Here is an 8,628-nt window from a genome sequence, read left to right as displayed (position 1 = left end):
GGGGGGCAGGAAAGAAGGCGGCAAGCATTTGCGAGGGCTCCGGGCATCCCCGCCTCGGCAGCCGGTCCTCCGCCCCCCCGCTCCTGCGGGATGGAGCAGCCAACTCCCTCGCAGCCTCACCGCCCGCCTCGTTGCCCCGGCCGGTAGCACACCCAGGGCAGGACTAGCACGGCAGACAGGGCAGGGGCTCGGGCCGCGCTCCTCCGCTCCATCCCTCCCGACACGGCGCTCCGGCAGCGCTGCGCTCCCACCCCGCGCCCCCCGCCCTGCCCGAGCGGGAGATGCTCCGCGGCGCCAGGGAAGGAGCCTCCGACAAACCCGCTCCCGGCACTTACTGATCCCAACTCCGGACCGACGCGCACCGGCCGCCGAGTCTGTGTGTTTGCTGGTGGTGCCTTACCCCCAGTTGCCACCTGTAGGCCTTTTCCCAGGGAGGATCAGTGTCTCGGCTACCATCCGTCAGGATTCGGCGTGCAAAGTTTCAGGCGGGTACTCGGCACCGCGGGACCTGTTTGTCTGTCCGGGGTGCGCGGCGGGTCAGCCTCGCCACGGGCTCCTGCTCCTCCCCGGGACCGTCCCGCATAAACCTGTGCCGAATTGCACCTGCTGCAGGAACATCCGAGGCCCTGAAGGGGCAAACCTCCGGGTGTTACCTTAAAGCAGCATATACCTTCATTTCTTAGCAAACAAACTCCACGTTGATTCAGCCTTTCATCACCCATGCAAGGGGAAGACACCTCACAGGTGAGCGGCAGCTAAACCACTGCTGGTTTCAAACGCAAATGTTCACTTTTTCGCCCTATCCGCTCTACTCGTCTCCGAGATGGGACGGGACAGGCACTTCTGGGCCCCCTCACTTCTGGAAGAGAGCTTTCCCAAGCCGAGTACAAACCCCGAGTTTGCCTCTTTAATCACACCAAACTCCCCTCCCCTCTTGCAATCAAACCCCTTTATTGGGTTCACCTGTGCTCCTCCCTCAAACTTCTGCGGGCAACTCCATCTGCAAAACCTTTTATAAAGGAAAATAATCACTCCTGACCTTTCCAGTTAAGACGACCGTGTAAATTTTGGCTGTTTCAATATCTCAGATCCAAACGGCAAAGTAGATTTATGCATCACAAATTCTCTGCACAGAAGCTGAATAAAACCCCAGCTTCCCCAGTATTTTCAGAGGAGCCTGTTAATTCCTTTGGAATCCTGACAGCCAACCCCAGCCTTCAGAAGGACTCAGACTATATTTCTAGAGTACTGAGGAGCTCCGACACTGCATATTAGAAAAGGAGCGCAGAGTTTAATCCGAGGCAAGCAGGATGCCGCCAGCTATTTTATATTTAGGTGCTTCTCCCCTTGACGGCGCCACGTAGCAGCACCCACCCCTCGGAGCCTCTCACTCCGCCGCGCTCGCTACCCCCAAAACTGGGGCCAGGAGCCACTCGGGCGAAATGACTTTGCTCCTTCCCGCACCTGCTCCCGGCGCGGGGCTGCGGCTCCCCCAGCTCGGGCGGCCTCGCTGTTAAAGGTGCCCTGACCCTCCGCGGGGACCCCCATCCCATCCCACCCCATCCCTCTTCGCCGCTCACCTCAGCCCGCCGCCGCCACTCCCTCTGCTTTCCCCGCGGTGCCGAGCCGAGGCGCGGGGCTGCCAAACGCGGGCAGAGTGTGCCCCCGCCTCGGCTCGGAGGGACGGCGAACTGCAGCCGCGGCACCCCCGGACCCCCGGCAGTGCAGGCAGCCCCGAGACTGGGCACACCTGCCTTGCTGGGGGAAAAAACAAAACAAAACAAAACAACCCCAAAAAAAACCAACACAAAAACTGCAAGCTTCCCCGAAACACAGAGGAATAGCGGTGAGCTGGCACCTGTGTGAACTCTGAGAGCAGGGTTCTGTTCAGGGATGCTGGCACAGGTTTGGAAGTTAACAGGAGTGATTTCCGTGAAGTAAAAATGAATATTAATTACAGCAGCTGAAGAGGGAAGGTAATGTGTCCTGGTTCTGTCAAAGAGCCAGCTCATTGGCAAAAGTGTTCTTTAGGATTCCACCAGTTGTCCTTGTACATTTGTTTTTACAAACAAGGGATATTTGTAAAGAGCCTTGTGCACTTCAATAAAGGCCCAGAAGCTTTCTTGTACTCATTTGTTTGCTTTAAATATGAGTATTTCCTGAGTATGTGAGCTTTGCAGGCTTACACTGAAGAATTTCGGTGAACTATCTGAATAAAAATCTCAAACAGGCACAATCAGCAGCCAGTGGAATCAGGGACTCAGCCATCATTCCTTTTTTTCCTCAATATTTATGATTAACACCACACACAGAGTGAAATTTCTCCTCTGTTTGCCCCCAAAACTTATTAGCTTAAGCCCACCATCAACATGGTAGGCCATGCCAGGTTCCTCCACTCGGTATGGCATGCAAAGAACAATTATTTAACAATAGAATCCCAAGAAGACTGGGGTTGGCTGGAGACCCCAGCAACCCCACTGCTGCTTCTGTTCCCACCACAGCTGCTCACATGGAAACATGAGCAGAGCTCAGAAAATGAGTTCTGTCCTGTTGGCCTCCAAAAGAGAAGTTCCCCAAGCCACATGTTCCTACTCTTTATCCTTGCATCAACTTTGCTTGACCCAGTTCAACTCATTAAATCAGCAGAAAACTAACCTGGCAGCAAAAAGCCGAGTTTCCTTCGTCTTCAACAAGCCAAGTGGGATCACTGGGAATCAGATAAGCAGCAAAGCCATTGCTGAGCAGGTCTGGACTGAGCAGATCATGCAAGTGGTGCAGGACCATCCCCTTCAGCTGCCAGTTGTTATGTTTGCTCAGCCACTCTGACCCTTTCTTCCCAGTTTCACCTGTGTAAATCCAGATTAAATCTCCTCACTGCAGCTGAGTCCAAGATTTCATCCTTCACATTCTCTGAAGTCAAAAGCAAAACTCGTATTGATTTAGATGAAGCCTTCTTATGTTCCTCTTCCCTACCAAAGTGATAAGAGCACGAATTTTAACCCTTATGGTACCCTGGTGCTTTACAGGAATCCTAGAAATATTTGAATGGCAATGTGCACTATGGAAATCAGCTCACAGTTCATGCCACAGGATCATCTGTAGGCACACAGGTGAATGAAAACCTGTGTCATGACTTGAATTCTTTCCTCTCATACTTCCCTCCCCCTCATGCTTCTTAAACATGCGAGTTCTTCAAATTAAGTACTGCAGGAAGAAAAGGAAGCCTAAGGAGGTTAAGTGTGAGGGAAATGCTGATCAGCACCTGAGCTGTTGCACTAGCCAGGTATTTCTCCATATCATTATTAGATGAGTCACAGAGATTTTAACAGAGAACCTTGTTTGCTTATACAGAAGACCTACAGATTTGAGAGCTCAGGAGCTTTTGTGCTAATGCAGAACTCAGTAGCATTTGTCATGGTGCACAATCTTGTTTGAAAAGTAACTCTTTTAATTAGAGAAAGATTTAATTTCTACTTTGAAATTTGGTGGACGATTTTAATAAGAGAGGAGGAATTACAAGCTAAAGTGTCAAGACCTCATTAATCAAATATTTGCATGTGCTTACATATAATTTAAACAACTCTGCCATTTATTTAATCTTAAAATTCAGAGTGAAAGAGCAGATTTGCCACTGTTTGTTTAGATATGGCTACATTCACTAAGCTCATGCCTGAGGCCTCTACTTAATCTGTTTTACTACTCGAAATAATTGCAAACAGGGCAATACCTTCTATTACATCCCTGCCTTCTCTTCTCTTTAAAAGAACAGTTAATCACAGAAAGAACGTTTAGAGGCATTTGCAAAGTTCTGATTTTTTTTGCAATGACCAGCTGTACTGAGAATTTGTTCAAGGATCAATGTGCATTTTATATGAATAGAATTAAAGTTGTTAATATAATTCCCTAAAGCCCAAATTAAGTTCTCCTAATCCATCATGTCCTGTAACTATTGAAATGAATGGAAATTCTGTTATTGATTTCAGGGAAAGCAGGTGCAGCTCCTTTATGTGCTAGTCCATCTCAAACCATCTGTACATATATGCGTGTGATGTGTATACCATATATATCTGCAGGAATACTGTATCCTCAATACCAACCAAAATCTGCTACACATAGAAAAGGTATTAATTTCACGTGATACTGGGGGAAATTTTAGCCAGGAACGTCTCACAGGCATTAATTAATTTATATTACTGCAAGATGCACTGTGTCCGCAACAGAGTCACAAAGACAAAAAAACCCAAACAAGCCATGCCAGAGGCCATGCTGCAAATCTTTGCAGAGGAAAGGCTGGCACCCAGAACCTGCTGTCCTCCCCATGCCCAGAGAGCCAGTCCACTCCCCCTTAATTCCAGAAACACTGAGTGACCACTCTGCCCATCGATTGCATTTGGGGTTGTGAGTGCTCAGCACTTCTCCATATTAGGCCTGGAGGGTCCTGGGGATGAGACAAACAGAGAGTAGCCACTAAATCTGTTTTGGTTGAAGTGTCTTGCTCAGCAACACACACTGAGACTGCAGCAGAAACGAGGATAAAGGAGAATTCTTCTCATTCACCTGCCTCCATCACAGGTGATCCTTTCTGTTTAAGCAATCCCCTCTATTGCTCTCTTCTCTGTGCACCTTCAGATTTCTACACATGAACAGGGAATCTTCCTGATGTACACACGGAGCTGGCAGGAGCATTGAGTGCTGTAGGTAAAGATGATATTGTAGTTTCAGAACAATTTGGATTGAAAAAGCCCTCTGAGATCCTCAAGTCCAACTGTTCCCCCAGCACTGCCAGGTCCACCAACCCATGCCCTTCAGTGTCACTCCTACACGCTTTTTGGACACTCCAGGAATGGTGACTCCACCATTCCTTGGGCAGCCCCTGCCAAGGCCTGACCACCCTTTCCAGCAACAAATTCCTCCTCCTGGCCAACCTGAGCCTCCCCTGGCACAGCTGGAGGCCGTTCCCTCTCCTCCTGTCCCTTGTTCCCTGGGAGCAGAGCCCGATTTCCCCCCCGGCTCCCCCCTCCTGTCAGGGACTTGCAGAGCCAGAAGGTCCCCCCTGAGCCTCCTTTTCTCCAGGCTGAGCCCCCCCAGCTCCCTCAGCCGCTCCTGCTGCTCCAGCCCCTTCCCCAGCTCCGTTCCCTTCCCTGCACACGCTCCAGCCCCTCCGGGTCTCTCCTGTTGAGGGCCCAGAACTGGGCCCAGCCCTCGAGGTCCCTCAGTGGTGCACAGAGATGTCGAAAGGTGACACCTTCATAACTTTTGAATGCCTGACACTGCAACTGAAGCAGCTCTTAACCAAAGCAAACTGTTGTACAGAGGAGAGGGCTGCTGTTTTCCGTGTCTTTTCTTCAAGTGAGAACAAAGGGGGTAGCGGAATCCCAACAGTTCCCAGTTACCTATTGCCAGCTGTGTATGACACCACACAACAAGAGCAACTACATCGCCTGCCAAAGAGAGGGAATGTTTTTCTTAACTGGGAAGTAGGATATTGAGGTTATTTTTTTGTTCAATCACCAACAGGTAAGACAACGTTGCGTTACAAGTCCAGTCTACCCAAGTCTCTTCTCTCTGTTCCTTGAGGAGACTGTGTTCCTGCCAGTGCAACGTGCCATTATTCCTGGTGGCACAGCGTGCCAGGTTACACTGTTTATGTTTTGACAAACTGCCAGCATTTTGCTAAGAAATCAAGTACAAAACCCAGGAAATTACCAAGTTTACATCTCAGCCAAAACTGAAAAGAATTTCATAAAGTAATAAATGCTTTTCTCTGAGTCTGAAGGTTTTCTTCCCTGGCAAGATCCAAAGACTCATGGAAAACAACATAAGTGCTTCAGCCTCTGAAAAAACATTGTATGAGTCTCTTACAAGGGTGTATTCTAATAATCTGAAATAAATATTCTGTGCTCAGAAAGCATCATAGCCAGAAAATAAGAGTGGATAATAAATAAAGACTGGATAATAAATAAATAATAAAGCCTTTTGCAGAGGGAAGAACAGATTCTTAACAAGCAAGCATTCTTACACTTTTCTAGACTGGGATACTGCACAGAGGGAGGTTTTGGAAAGGTCATCTCATATGGGATGCACTTCACTTGGAGCTTCTGATCCCTCTCCCTGGAAAAGGGCTGAGTTACATCAGTGACCATTAGTCTCTTACTCCTCTACAGAGCCTGGGGACAGCTGTCAAAATCAGGTGTGCTTTTTGGGGAGCTGACACTAACAAGGTTTCTGTTCGCATGCTGGGGAAATACTGAAGTCAAGACTTGGATATCTGTGACTAGTACTAAAACTAATAACAACTAAGAATAATTAGCAGCTTCCAGAACACACTCAGCAGTTTTTTTATGGCTTAGTTGTGAACACATCCATCAAGAATGATTATACCTCACCAGTAACTAAATTACAAAGTTAAAACACAAATGCAGGAGGTGTACAATAACAACAACTAAACTGCCTCTATATTCTCCAAAGTCAATAAAAGTTTTGTCATTGCGTCATTTCATTATCAGTTGGGAAATCTTCTATATCTGTGGTTTATAAACACCTTTGAATAGCTTTTTAAAGTATCTGCTTGCAAATAAAATATAAGAACTTGGAAAAATTTATAGAATCATAGAATATTCTGAGTTGGAAGGGACCCAGAGGGATCACCAAGTCCAATCCTTAAGTGATCAAACCCACAACCTTGATGTCACCAGCACCACGCTCTATTAGCCCTTGTTTATTTAATATTGTGAAATTTGTATTCAGTATCTTAAAACAATGCCTAGAAACACTCATGTTCACCTGCTGAATTCACAATTTCCCTGCCCATGGCAGGGGGTTGGAACTAGATGATTTTTAAGGTCTCTTTAAACTGAAGCCATTCTGTGATTATTTAATTATTTAATCGTCTACTCCATTCTTCCAAGCTTTTGGAAAGCCCAGACACACACAGCTCACTTTCACCCTCCAGAATTGATGACAGAGGGGCAAACAGATTCTGAGTGCTCACACTCTGAATGTGGCACCTTCTACATGCTGCCCATCAGAGTGGGTCTTGCAGGTCACTTGGAGAAGTGTGTCTCAGTATGTATTTCAGCATGTTGACCCTCACCTGCCTTCCAGGTTGTTCTTACGTTTCAGAGTGGTTTTAAAATATTCCAGGATTATTTACAGGAAATGTAAATTTTTCTCTTTCTCTTTTCAGAGGCCCTTTTTACACACCCGTTTGGTGTTTGACCTTTGCAGCTCCCTGCATATGGTATATCTAGACTTGCTGTCTCGTTAAATGTTCCACACACTACTTTTTACAAAATAGGTTGAATGTTATATTTTTCCTGTCTTCTGTGACAGGCTGCTAGGGAGTGCCTGGAATTGTCTGTGCCTTCAGTGGCTGGAAAAGACACGTTTAGTTTCCGCTGCCTGAGGCATAGGGACCGACCTCTTGAGTTAAGCAGATGGGAAATGAACAGTCCTGGGAGGAAACACAAGCATAGCCACAGCTGAAATTTGAACATAAGCATTTTCATGTTCTTTTGATTTCTCTACTAGGAAGCCCAAAAGGAGGTAGATTGAGGCTGGGGAAGGAACCTGTATGCCTGTCTCCCCCACCTTTAAATGCAGCACAAGTTCTCTGAGCACACCAGCAATAATTGATGCAGAATTTAAAATGCATGTTTGCACTTACTCAATGAATTTACATCAGTGTAACCCAAATATCATTCCTTCTTGTAATCACAAGAATACATCCTGATCTATACAAACTGGAAATAAAGAGTTTAGCTCATTAGAATTGTAGAATGGTAGGGGCTGGAAAGGTTCCAGTCCTCCTGCCATGGACAGGGACACCTTCCACTAGCCCAGGTTGCTCCAAGGCCCGTCCAACCTGGCCTTGGACACTTCCAGGGATCCAGGGGCAGTCACAGCTTCTCTGGGCAACCTGTTCCAAATCTCGTGATGTTTTCATGTCTGAATATTAAGCTATAAAGGAAATCACATTGGTTTGCAATCTTTATATTGGTATGGTTCAGTGCTGGACTTTTACACAAAAGGGTTGACCTCGCTGTTGCCCATTTCCATATGAAGCCATTTGTATTCAGTACCAAGTTATGAAATAGATAATAAAATCACACTACAGGATCAAGATAGCAACAATCTGCATTCCCTTATTACCTGGGGACTCTTCTGCACGGGGCACAATGCCTTGTGATGGAGAAACCTGAAAGATCCTCTGTCTGCCCAAAAAGAATTATAATTTTGGCATCTCTGAGCTGTGAGAAGAAATCCCGATGTCCCAGAGCTCCCATTTGTGGAGTGCACAGCTGGGCCAGTCCAGCACAGAGGCTCAGCCCCCAACAAGGGAGAAAACACAGTTGGGAATAAAGTCAGGTGTTAACTCTACTGGAATGTTCTGGTCTAACAGCGGGGTGAAAGTCAGGTAAGTGACTTTCACAGATGTGGAACACAGGTTGCAGAGCTATAAAAGGTCTGAGAGATACAGGATGAATCTTTTAGATAGACAAATGGGCATCACATTAAAGTTGAAATGGTTCCCAAAAATATCCCACTAAAGACCTCATCAGAGCCACTTTTCCACTAGCAGTAAATGTCACACAGTAGCTTCTACCTTGCTTTTTAGGACAGGAAGGG

The 8,628-nt window shown here is 46.9% G+C and overlaps 1 protein-coding gene across 4 annotated transcripts in view; it reads right to left on the bottom strand.

The window, feature by feature from the left end:
- The window catches only part of PCDH15 (protocadherin related 15), a 673,791-nt gene extending 672,882 nt beyond the window's left edge, over positions 1-909 (bottom strand). For all 4 annotated transcript variants that reach the window (XM_027661020.1, XM_027661021.1, XM_027661019.1 and 1 more), the window contains exon 1: positions 401-909. The gene's annotated coding sequence lies outside the window, so the exon portion shown is untranslated. The remainder of the gene's footprint in view (positions 1-400) is intronic.
- Between the last annotated feature and the right edge of the window lie 7,719 nt (positions 910-8,628).

The sequence above is a fragment of the Corapipo altera genome, unplaced genomic scaffold (assembly GCF_003945725.1).
Source record: "Corapipo altera isolate COAL_440 unplaced genomic scaffold, ASM394572v1 133, whole genome shotgun sequence".
Taxonomy (NCBI): Eukaryota; Metazoa; Chordata; class Aves; order Passeriformes; family Pipridae; genus Corapipo; species Corapipo altera.
The sequence above is the reverse complement of the archived record's forward strand: the minus strand, read 5'-3'. Positions and strand labels throughout refer to the sequence as shown.